This window comes from Sebastes umbrosus, chromosome 9 (assembly GCF_015220745.1).
Source record: "Sebastes umbrosus isolate fSebUmb1 chromosome 9, fSebUmb1.pri, whole genome shotgun sequence".
In the NCBI taxonomy this organism is placed as follows: Eukaryota; Metazoa; Chordata; class Actinopteri; order Perciformes; family Sebastidae; genus Sebastes; species Sebastes umbrosus.
The window spans coordinates 19,218,992-19,231,427 of record NC_051277.1 but is presented as its reverse complement, the minus strand read 5'-3'; the positions used below and the strand labels follow the sequence as shown (position 1 = coordinate 19,231,427).

Sequence of the window (12,436 nt, the reverse complement as noted above, 5' to 3'; positions counted from 1 at the left end):
AACGTTAAAAACAATGCCCTTCATTTTTCTTCCCTCTGCTGTTTGGCGCTAAATACATCAGCATATGGATAAATGTGCTCATGTATTCATAACTATCACAGGGAAACTAGAGGCACGGCTCTTGTTTCTGTTGCCTCGCCCGTTGTCCTACTTACTGTAATTCTTCATCACTTTCAACACCTACACTTATTGTGAGCCAAAAACTCAGGCTAGGGTAGTGAATGGAGATATGTGAATGTGTGGGCGTTCCCGAGTGGAGCTTATAGAACAGCGTGAAAACTCAAGCATGACAGGAGGATCTCTGCTGCTGTATGTAGAGACAGGCTGTGACTTTGGAGCCCCCTGGGAGGTGTGGACGAATGGTTTTAATTGGGCTTTGGGTCAAAGTTAGCCTTGTTTGTTTCACTCCAGTATTTTTACAGTGGAGCTCCGAGTGCTCTAAATTTTAGCGATAACATTTTCAGTAGTTTTATCGCTGTCTCATGATTTTGATTTGTGAACCAGTATCAGCCGAGGAGCCGTAGTTTTTTATTCTAGTCCAAAATATTAGTCACGTTTAAAGAAAAACTATGAAGGATTGAGTGAAGAATTGGGCTGTAAAAGGCCATAAAAGGGAATGAGAGAAATATCTCCTCTCATGCTTTTGCATCAGATGGGTTTAAGGACCGTCGTGGCCTGAGGGGAGAGTGTTTGTTACATCGTTGGGTTCATGAAGCAGAATCGCAGTCCAATGTTCTCAATTAAAAGAAACGAAAAAAAAGTCTAAAATTGGAAGGGACTAATTGCAGCTCAGAAGATTGTGTTCTGGGGTGCTCAGGAAAGGAATGAGAGAAATGAAGGTGACAAAAGTGAATCAGAGCAGAGTGAAACAGAGCAGAGAGTTCTCGTTGTAAAAGCACGGAGCATCGTCGACCATCAGGTGGGTTTTCTGGTAGTAAATTGTTTCAGATTGTTAATTTTATGTGGATCCATTTTAGCTGCAGTGAGATTATTTTCTGAGAGATCCTGTAGTCAATAAATTCGAGCTGCAAGGAGAGAGTTAAGACTGATGGAGCCAGCTTAACACCTTTTTAAAGGTGTAGCTCGACATTTTGGGAAATTCGCTTTCTGGCAGAGAGTTAGATGAGCAGATTGATACCACTCTCATGTCTGTCTGGTCAATATGAAGCTACAGCCAGCAGTGTGCTTAGCTTAGCACAAAGACTGGAAATAGTGGGAAACAGCTAGCCTTAGTCCAGTAACATCCGGGCCACACTGGATGCATAAGCAGCGTGTGTGCGTCGCGGAACCTCTTGCTTTTTATTTCGGTGTCCATGTTAACAGCAGCCACACAGCCATGTGAGCAGCGCAGCTCAGGCGCGTCTCGAATGTGTGTCAGCTGCGTTTCTTCTAGAGATTCAAGGTCTCTCCTATTTTTTCTGAGTGCCGCGCAGTTCACAGCAAAGATAGATGATGAAAATGAGCTTTGTCCGTAAATTTACATCATACCAACCATATACTACAGCTCAATGTCTTTATTTGTGGAATATGTCAAGACATGAAAAAAAGGACATTTTTATTTTTAACTTAACACTTCCTGTTTCCGTTTCTAATAAAAACCCTTAAGCTTTTTTTGTGGACAGAATTCCTTAATTTGTTAAAACAAGGAATTTATTCTGAAAAAATTACAAGACAGTGTTGTAGAAAATGCAGTGACTTGCACGGTTCCATAAATTAATAGAATACCCGCTTTTAATTGTGGATTATTATTATTATTTACAAATGTGCACAAGCTTCTTAACTCTTTTCTGTCCAACACAAATATAAATGTAGGTAAACTCTATGTAGAAAGAAATGTCCGGCAGCAGCTGCAATGCTGCCAGTGTGGACACCACATGCGTGAGATATTCAGCAGTTCAGCGAGGTAGCCGCCATGCGCTGCTCATGCATCCAGTGTGGCCCTGGCATAACAAAATCCGCCTATACCATTATCTCTAAAGCTCATTTATTATATCTTGTTTGTTTAATTCTGACCAAAAATGTGTAAAAAATTACAATTAGGGGTTACAAGGAGTTATGTTCCGGTATTTCTAAGCTAAGAAAGAACCCTGGCATAAACCCTCATAAAATTGCAAATTTGTCATTTTTAAACTTTTGTTTTTGTACAAACTAAACAAGCAAAATATAATGTTTTAATTAGTGAACTTTAGAGATGCTGGTAGGCAATTTTTTGTTACCTTTAGACAAAGCCAGGCTAGCTGTTTAAGCTAAATGTCTGCTGGCTGTGGTATCATTCCTCTATCATGGTATCATGTAACTCTCTGAAGCAAATAAGCTGATTTACCATAATGTCAAAGTCTTGCTTCAATACAGTAAGGTTTGTGATTACACAAAAGAAAACCAGCATAAGAGAATAGGTCCATGTCAGATTCAATAGGTGTAGTGCAATGGGTAGGTAGATAAATTGCTGCATGCGTTTCTAACCTGTTTGTACATATGTCTTACCTGGTCATGTCAAATTAAGACGGTCACCTCAGAACCACCATCAGCATCTTCACAGCATCACACAGACCACACAGCAGACACACTCAAACACAAACCAGTACAAATGAAGATTAATTAAAATAAATCAATCTAAAGAATCCACTTTCTCCATAATGACGCCACAGCTGCTGAATAATACACCCTTGTTGACTGAGGAGGCAACGTGACGGTGGTGAAAGCTTCAAAATGGCAGCACTCACAGTTGTAGTGTGGTTGTGCTCTGTCACCGGTACTCAGCGCAGGATCCAAAAAACACCAGAGAGGAACGAGCTTAGCAGCTCTCTCAGCTTAGCAACAAGGGGTAGCAACTAGTCAAGAGCTGTGAGGTAACATGCTGCAGTGACCTCTGATGTAGAGGAAGCAGTGGGGGCGGGATTATGTGAGGCATACTGATGACACTCACACATGACAGGCTCCCTTCATTACAGTGCCTCGCCACACACCACAATTGGTAACTGGCTGCTACTCTGTGATTGAGCCTCCTGGTGTCGGCTGGGTGATTTGAGACCAGCCGCTGATTTAAATTAGCAGTAAAGCAATTGACATTACAATGTATCTGGATAAAAAAACAATAATGATTGATGTTAAGGGAATCATTGTCTGTCGCCCACTCATTAGCAGCAGCATTTGAAAGGCAGGGATGACTCAATCAGAGACGCTGAGACATCACTGTATGTACATCAGTGGGCTACCTCTGGGTCTGAAAAGTGAAGCCAATGTGGAAGTGCCTGCATTCTTTCTAACAGCCAGCAGGGGGCGACTCCTCTGGTTGCAAAAAGAAGTCTGATTGTATAGAAGTCTATGAGAAAATTAGCCTACTTCTCACTTGATTTATTACCTCAGTAAACATTCTAGACATGAGTTTATGGTCTCGATCGCTAGTTTCAAGTCTTCTTCAATACAGCATGATGTTCATTTAGTAAATTATGGTCCCATTTAGAGTCAAATAGACCATAAAGCAGGGTATGCTTTAGGGCGTGGCTACCCTGTGATTGACAGGTAGCTACCACGGCGTTGTCCGGTCTGCGAGTTGTCCGTGTTTTCGTCTTAGAAAATGTCTTATTCAGAGTTCGGTTGTACTTAGCTCCATCCTCTCGTGTCACTTCTGGTTGCAAAAAAACAACATTACAACGGACAAAATGCAGAACTGGACGCTTCCAAACGGTAGTCCGCAAACCAATGTGTGACGTCACGGTGACTGCGTTCACTTCTTATGTACAGTCTATGATGCATATCAAAGTTAAAGCACACACACACACACACACAAAGAGACACTACCATGTTTAAACCTGATCAATTGTCAGCAGACTTGTAGAAGACCTTCTCCAGCAACACTGTTATGAATATTCATTACACTAAGTACTTTTCCCTCTGTGGCTGCACTTGTGAAGGTCAAACTAGCCAGCTCTCATTTGGAGCTGCTCAGCATGACAGAGAGGTAAGCCAGAGCATGCTTTTGTAATATTACATAAAGATGAGGAGGGAGCGCTGCTGCTGACAGCTGTGTGACGGGCTATTAATTATGGTTTCATGAATGTGCGTCTGCGGCGTGCGTTGGGAGGGTTCGGGAGAGAGGGGGCAACACAGTCACAATGCTCAATCATAGCCATCAAATCAGAAAACTTTGAGTTTTAATGGGGCCATTTTATGGGTGAACTAATTAATTTCCTTGTGGCTGCCTTATTGAAATGAATGCCTGAATTTTTAGCTGGCGTTGTAGCGGGAGAGAAGGAGCGGCTGACCTTTACCGCTGTGGGATTTTCTTTATTACATCTCGTTATTCCGCCTTTGTCCCCCGACATAGAATGCGGTTTCGACGGCGTCCGCGAGTAAGACATCTCTCGCCCTCATGTGTTCATCCTCCTCAGCTCCATCCATCTGTCACTTCTCCTCTCACCTTGCCTCTCTCCTTCCCTCTTCCCTCCGGCACGGGGGCCACAGCGTGAATGAGATGTTGGGTGCATGGTAATTGAGTCGGTATTGATTGGACTGCAGCGTGGCCTACGAGAGGCCAATGAGAGCCGGGGGGATCAGAGCAGCACCACTGACTGCGTCTCTCATCCCCTATTCTGCAGGAAAACATAAACGCAGTACCACTAGAGGCATCAGAAAACCAAAGAACATTACATTTTTTAGATAACGTAAGCACGCCTTGTTCCCTTACGTGTATCTCTGCTATTAGCTCTGACTGGAAGAGCTTCCTTCAGCATCGGCTGTATCATTTGACTGACTGGCTGCATCATCTGAGCGGGGCTGACTGTCATATTTCACTGCGATGTCACCGCTGGAGACTGAGCTGCCATGTCGGTGTGCCTGGCCAGAGAGGAACTGATGTGGATGTGTTTGCTAAGGAAGAAGGGGTTATTGCCCTGTCAGCATGCTGAACCCTCTTGTTCTTCCCCTCCGTTCTACCTGCAATGAAGGGAAAGGTTTAAAAGAAAGTTTACTAAGCAGCGTGTGTACACATCATGCATTTAAAATTAGAATTTAAATTATGATGTGTTGTTCAGGTCAGCATTTATTTGGTTTTGAGCTGTAACTGCTGCACATTTTGTTTTATTTTGCCATTTGTTTACTGCATTGCATCACTGGTAAACATACATTAAAGACAGGCCATGTGCAACCATATTTAGACATACATATATGTTGCATTGTGGGAGTCATTTTGTAAAATGCGCTTATTCTCCTTCTTACTGAGCTTTAGAGGAGATCATTGATAACACTCACATGTCTGTACGGTAAATATGAAGTTACCGTTACTGGTAGGTGGATTTTGCTATGTCTAGACAGAGCCACGCTAGCGTTTTCCCCCTGCTTCCAGTTACTATGCTAAGCTAAGTAAGCCTCCTGGTAGCTTTATATTTACAGTACAGACTTGAAAGCGATATTAATCTTATCATCTAACTCTCAGCAAGAAAGCAAATAAGTGGATTTCCCGAAATGTCGAAGCTTTTCCTTTAACCTAGATGATGCACAGTATATCTGCATGACAAACTATGAGCTATTAAATACAGTATGGTCAGAAGGAAACATCTGTGCCGATGCATTTGCGTGTCAAATACATAATAGAGATGTTTGATATTCATTCAAATCTCTCTTCCTGACTCCATTTCAGCCACAACGTCATTTTTGAACTCATGACGTATGGATTTAAGCTGCAGCGTCTGTGTATGGGAATGTGTGTGTGTGTGTGTGTACTGAAGGCAGTCAGGCACATCCAGCCCATGGCCAGGCATGTGTGAGCACAGAGCCGCATAAACTGCAGTGAGAGCCCTGAGAGGTGAAGCAAGGGGGGGAGGCGGCTAAGCGGGCTTGCCGGCCAATACCGTGCAAGCACCGGTTACCATGGGAACACATTGATTATTTAACAATTTGGACGAAGCCTGTGCCCTATACTTGCCAAGGTTCAGTGGGAGTCTCTGTGGCTTTACTGTCCCGAAGGGGTCTGCAGCCAACTGAGTGTTGTGTGGTGCAGTGCCACCGGGACATGATACACATCCACCGTGATGCTGAGAGACAAGAGACAGACACGCACAGTCTCAACTGACAGAAGAGCAAGATGATAGATTGATGAATAAGGAGCTATTATGAACAGATGGGTGGATGAGACGAAGGAGTGAGAGGAAGAAAGAAAGAAAGAAAGCACTTTATAGCGAGTGAATTTTCCTCACTCCTGGTGGTCAGTCGGGACTCGATGTAATGATCTCACGCTGTGGAAGCAGTCTGGACTCATTGTCATTGCGTGTTCATGAGGTCTTTGTGTCCAGTATGCTCACTTGCCTCCATGTCTCAGCCTACGTGTACGGGTGTCCACACAGTGCCAAAGCTACTGTAACCCTGAACGCTGCATTGCAGGTGGGCAGAAGTAAAGAACAGCAGCTGTCTGTGAAAACAGCCTTTAATGATTGAATTTTAAAGGAAATATGGATATTTTATGGTAATCATACCCAGATTTGAATATTGTCAGTCCCACACAACAAAGCTGCTTTTCAAATATTTTGGGGCAACTCTCAAAACGACCCCATTTACACATGCAATCTGAATCTGGATAAGGACAAACACTAGTTAAAGCAAGATGTAAATACTTGCAGAATGTATTGTTGGATCAGATCTCAGCCAGGTGTAAATACCATCCGTACATCATGACCACATTATTAAAATAAAAACCCACCCAGCAAGTTGAAAAGTCACCTTACTCCTCCTCGTTCTGCTTTAGGCACACCTGATAAAAGCTACAAGTATTAGCAATAGCGAGCACATTCAAAAATTGATGAAAATGTATGACGCCCGTCCGTGGCATTGCTTTCTTTGACCTGGTGCGTCCACCAGCGGGCTGTTCTCATACAACGTTCGTAGCTACATCTACGAAAAGTAATGCACTGTAATTTGTATATATCCCACTAAATCAATTTGTATGCAATCCACGTAATTGTGAACCAGGAAGTATAAAGAGTGGATGGGTGGGTCAAAAAACACCTGACTTTCACCCAGGAGGCCGGTGGTCGTACCCCGTGTGAAACCAGAAGTCAACGTTGAGTTATTTGTCATGTAACTTCCGTACTTTGTCACGCCAAGAGGAGAATTTAAAATAGCTATAACACAGATTCCATAGGGCGTATCAGTTACTGACAGTTGGCTTGCTATGGTTGCTTGGTAACGTTAGCTTGTGATGGTTGGAAACATAGCTGTAGTTTAAAAAAACATCTTAAAAAATACTTTTTTTGGCTGGTCCAAGTCAAGTGACACATCTTCATAGGGTAATACCAAGTCTTTAAGGTCTCTGATTTCTGATCATTGTGGTATTTGAACACTTCCCTAACAAAGCTGATAATGGTGTAATTACTCAGCAGAGCCCTTGTTCTTTCAATGCAGAGGCAGAATGATTAGAATTTAACACTGTGTTGCCATGTACTGTGTACGGCCTGCCGTTGTCTTATTTATCTTTGGTTGTTTCTTGATTTTACCAATTCAAGTCCTCGTTTTTGAAACTTAAGTCTGACTCGAGTCTACAGCTCTGGCGCTGTACCACATCTACAACCGTTTGCTGCCTTCACCTATTGAATCTCTTCAAGTTATCTGACCCACATTCACCTGCAGCACGCTGACAGGCATTTCCATTCCCTCCTGGGTTGACATCAATCTGTAAGAGGCTGCTTTTGTCTTCACCTCTGTGATCTTCAACCGAACTACCAAAAACACAAAAATCCAAAGTTAGTGTTTTGTCCCCTGCCCGTCTTCTGAGTGCCCGTTATAGCGGAGACAGACCCTGCCTCCAGTACATGTCAGAAATGTAAGTGGTCTCGTGGTCTTCCTTCTTTTGTGTCTTCCTCCTCTGGGCAGCAGGTTACGTAGAGGTATAAACAGGAGGGAGGGGTAATCCAGCCTAATCCAAGTTACCTGAGTAAATTGCTAAATGTTAAACAAACTCATGTTGAGATTACTCGTGTTGAGATTATCTTCCATTATTCCTTTTTGTTTGCTTGTTATGTGAGATTCAGACAGAGGGATTACGCAGCAATCCCATGCCAGGATAATACGGCTGTTTTCTACGACTGATGGGTTTATTGTCTTTCAGACGGACTCGTAGGTTCAGTGATCCCATTGGGTCCACTATGATACCCATGATAAGCACTGCAGGCATTATATGGTAACAGGTGTGTGTTGTCACATGTGGCCTCAGTAGTGGATTCAGTCCGTCGGTCACCAAGGGACAATAGTAGCCAATGTATTCCCCTGTGTTGCCCTCAGGCTGTGTTTCATCACTCCTTGCTGTGTGTGCTTCGCTTTCATTCACAATAGACTGTCACTAACATGGCTGCTGTGGACTGTGCACCAATAATACAGATGTTTTTTTACTATTAAACCCTCCGCTGAATCTAGGGCGTGCATTATGAGTCGGAGTCTAAGATGAAGGGGGGAAAAAAGCGCAAAGCATTCATGAGAAATGTGCAAACACAAGCACAGACGCGAGCATCTGTTAGTCCATATGCAGATTACAACGGAGGCCTGATTGTGCTGACTGGGAGGGAGGGAGGGAGGAATGGAGGGAGGGAGGAGGAGGGAGAGTTGCAGCCACAGCTGTCCAGAGTCATAGCACATCACCGCCGAGTGGAGCGGGTCAAATCTACAGCTCCTGTTTATCTGGAGAGCAACCTTCATTACCGGGGAACTCACTCAATGAGAAGTGTGAAGAATTGGAGAAATGAAATGACACCTGCACACAGCTTGTGAGGTGATGAAGGATTTTGATCAGAGGATCAAATCTTTTTAGGATTTAAGAGCGTGTTTCAAGCCTCTGACTTGTGTTGCAGCCTCAAGCAACTTGATTGAAAACCTTTCGGTGCCTTTTAAATATTACTCAAGTAGTATAATCTGAGATGTTTTTGATCGTGTACACATTTAAAGGTTTAAAGGTTAGAGGTTGGCAATGTGATAGTTAGGGTTGGGTCATATGAAGATATACATGAGCTGATATAAGTTTATCGACTGTTTATACCATGGAAGCTATACTTTTAATATCTCAGGATTTATTATACCATTGTGGGAAAGCAGGGCTGCATTTTGGATTTTTCTATGCTCAATGTGATGAAATAGCTTGACTATAGGTGTTTAATTTGCCAAAGACAGACGTTCCAATCTTTTTATTTTAATCAAAAAACACCTTCTGAGTTGATTTTAATATATTACAGTATCACAATGTAAAATTATAAATTCCACGATGAAAGAGGATTGTGTCTATAGTGCTCATTGTACAGTATATCTAGTTATATACGTATATTATGATATATAGTAGTACATTTTCTGGAAATTCAGTGGAGAGTTTTACATCTATAATGGCACAGGGGGATAATGAAAAACTCAGCTGGCATGATATTTTAAAACAAATACCCCATTATCATTATATAAGAATATAATTTGGGGTTCACTCCTGGAGCTTTTGAAACACTTTCAAAATAATTTGTAGTGTGAATATAATGAAAGTATTAAATACAATAATTCTTCTTTTTATTACGCTAAAACACAAGAAAATTAAATAACTAAATTGTAAAGCAGCCTTAAAGCCCTTAAAAAATTAAGACATGTGAAGAGTTGTCAAACTTAAAGCGATAACATGTCATACTAGCTTGTTGTTAAAGAGGCTAAATAACGCTCCAAATTTGCGCCTCATTTTGGCGAGGGAAAACTTGCATGGCTATTTTCAAAGGGGTCCCTTGACCTCTGACCTCAAGACATATGAATGAAAATGGGTTCTATGGGTACCCACGAGTCTCCCCTTTACAGACATGCCCACTTTATGATCATCACATGCAGTTTGGGGCAAGTCATAGTCAAGTCAGCACACTGACACACTGACAACTGTTGTTGCCTGTTGGGCTGCAGTTTGCCATGTTATCATTTGAGCATATTTGTTATGCTAAATGCAGTACCTGTGAGGGTTTCTGGACAATATTAGTCATTGTTCTGTGTTGTTAATTGATTTCCAATAATGAATAAACACATACATTTGCATAAAGCAGCATATTTGTCCACTCCCATGTTGATAAGAGTATTAAATACTTGACAAATCTCCCTTTAAGGTACATTTTGAACAGATAAAAAATGTGATTAATTTGCGATCTTATAGCACAATATTATCTAGATGTTTGTCCAGCTACATCTGTGTACACCTAATACTGTACTAGTGCTACAGACTGTCATCTTTCATAGACATCACTGCAGGCAGTTCCACAATATACAAGCAAATGTGTGCGCAGTTAGTAAGTATTCATAAGTTGTATGTAATGAATCAGGAGGAAGATCACGGTCAGCTGGTTAGACACAGGAACTATCTGCATATAGACAGACCGGGCAGAGAGGGTGAGATGGGTGAGGAGGGGGAGGGGAGGGGTAAGATAGGCAGCTAGTGATTTTCTCCTCAGTGTCGGACCTCAGGAAGTGTAAGGTCCCCGAGCAGCACCGTCAGCATCCCCTCACCCACACAGCTCAATCAAATCAATAAAAAGTAGACAGCCAGTGTGCTGAACTAGAAGATGGCCATCAAGCTGCTCCTAAACCAGCCAGTGTCTCCTCCTTCACTCCTCTGTTTCCATTCTGGCAGCTTGGGTTGCTCTGCAGGCCTCAGATGGATAAAGAAACACCAGGTGGCACAATAGAGCTGAGCTGCAAAGTTAATTGAACTGTGAAACTTAATATGTAGCACTTGTAGTTGGGTTCAACTCTGTTTTAAAAGGCTGATACTGTTGCTATGCATCAATATTTTGCCAATAGGTCATTTTACATTTGACCCTTTTCATGTGCCCAAAGAAAAACATGAAGAGCAATCTGTGTTTTCCATAAAAAAAGTGTTCATGAAACAGAGGGAAGCATCAAAAATAGCATTTAGGGTCAAGAACTGAGCAGAAATCCATATAAATTATATTTTAGTTGAAAACCTATTAAATGGCAGAAGAAAGATAGAAATATATTAGCCGAGAAATTCAGAAATCTTAACAAACTTTAAACAATCATATCAATTGATCTGTGACAATGCTACACAATTTCCCAGAACCCAATATGATGTCTTCAGATGTCATGTTTTGTCCGACCAACAGTTCAAATTCCATAGATATTCTATTTACAAAGATATAAAACCAAGAAAAGCAGCAAATGCTCACATTTTGAGAAGCCAAAAACGCTGTTTTTTGCCCTTTTCATTGAGAAATTACTTCGATGATAAATCCATTATCAAAATTGTTGACAATGAATTTCCTGTCGATTGACTCAACGATTAATTGGCTAATTGTTTCAACCTTATTTGTGTTATGGTGCAGGAAGCAGCAGGAAATAAAACAAGACAAGACACAAGAGGAGAGGATTTATAAATTAAAACAGGAAACTAACTAACAAAAACCCAAGGACTGTGACTCTGTGTTTGCCAGAGTAACACATTAATTCCGCATTAAACAGATATTTAACACATATCTAGGGCTGCGACTAATGATAATTTTTCATTTTTGTTAATTTAATAATCAGTTGGTCTATAAAATCTAAGGGATCAAGTAGGGGATAATGTACAGCAAGCTGGTCATTGTTGTGAAACGAAAACACCAACAGGGCGATGGTCCATCCCTCCGATGCCGCATCACCCTGAAAGGGTTTATTTCACAACAATGACCAGCTAGCTGTACATTATCCCACTTATTACACGGCCACTTACTTAAGAAATCAATAATTTGACACAAGACGGTCCTCCAGAGTCCGACATCAGAACTGCGCCCATAGCAACGGTCTTTTATACATAGCAACGGTCTGCTATAAAGAAATAACAGACAGTAGAACTCCGTGATTGACCTATCAGAATCGAATATTCAACAAAGCCGTATAATAAACAGAAACAGTATTCAGTTCACAGTTATATTAATCAGCAAAGATCCTTATATTTGAGACACAGGAACCAGTAAATGTTTGGTATTCTTGCTTGATAAATGGCTTAAACAATTAATGGATTATCAAAATTGTTGCTGAATAATTATCTCGCAGTTGCTTAATTGATTAATCAACTAATCATTTCAGCATCATAGGGCTGCAACTAACAATTATTTTCATTGTTGATTAATCGGTCTATTATTTTCTCAATTAATCGATTAGTTGTTTGGTCTATAAAATGTAAGAAAATGGTACAAAATGTCGATCAGTGTTTCCCAAAGCCCAAGATGACGTCCTCAAATGTCTTGTTTTGTCCACAATTCAAATATATTCAGTTTACTGTCATAGAGGAGTAAAGACACCAGAAAATAATCACATATAAGAAGCTGGAATCAGAAAATTTTGACTCTTTTTTTCATAAAAAATTACTCGAACCGATAAATTATCAAAATAGTTGCCGATTAATTTAACAATTGACAACTAATCGATTAATCGTTGCAGGTCTACA

The 12,436-nt window shown here is 41.3% G+C and overlaps 1 protein-coding gene across 9 annotated transcripts in view; it reads left to right on the top strand.

Moving 5' to 3' along the window:
- Positions 1–12,436, top strand: part of dlg3 (discs, large homolog 3 (Drosophila)) — a 95,354-nt gene that overhangs the window by 45,011 nt on the left and 37,907 nt on the right. The window lies entirely within an intron of this gene.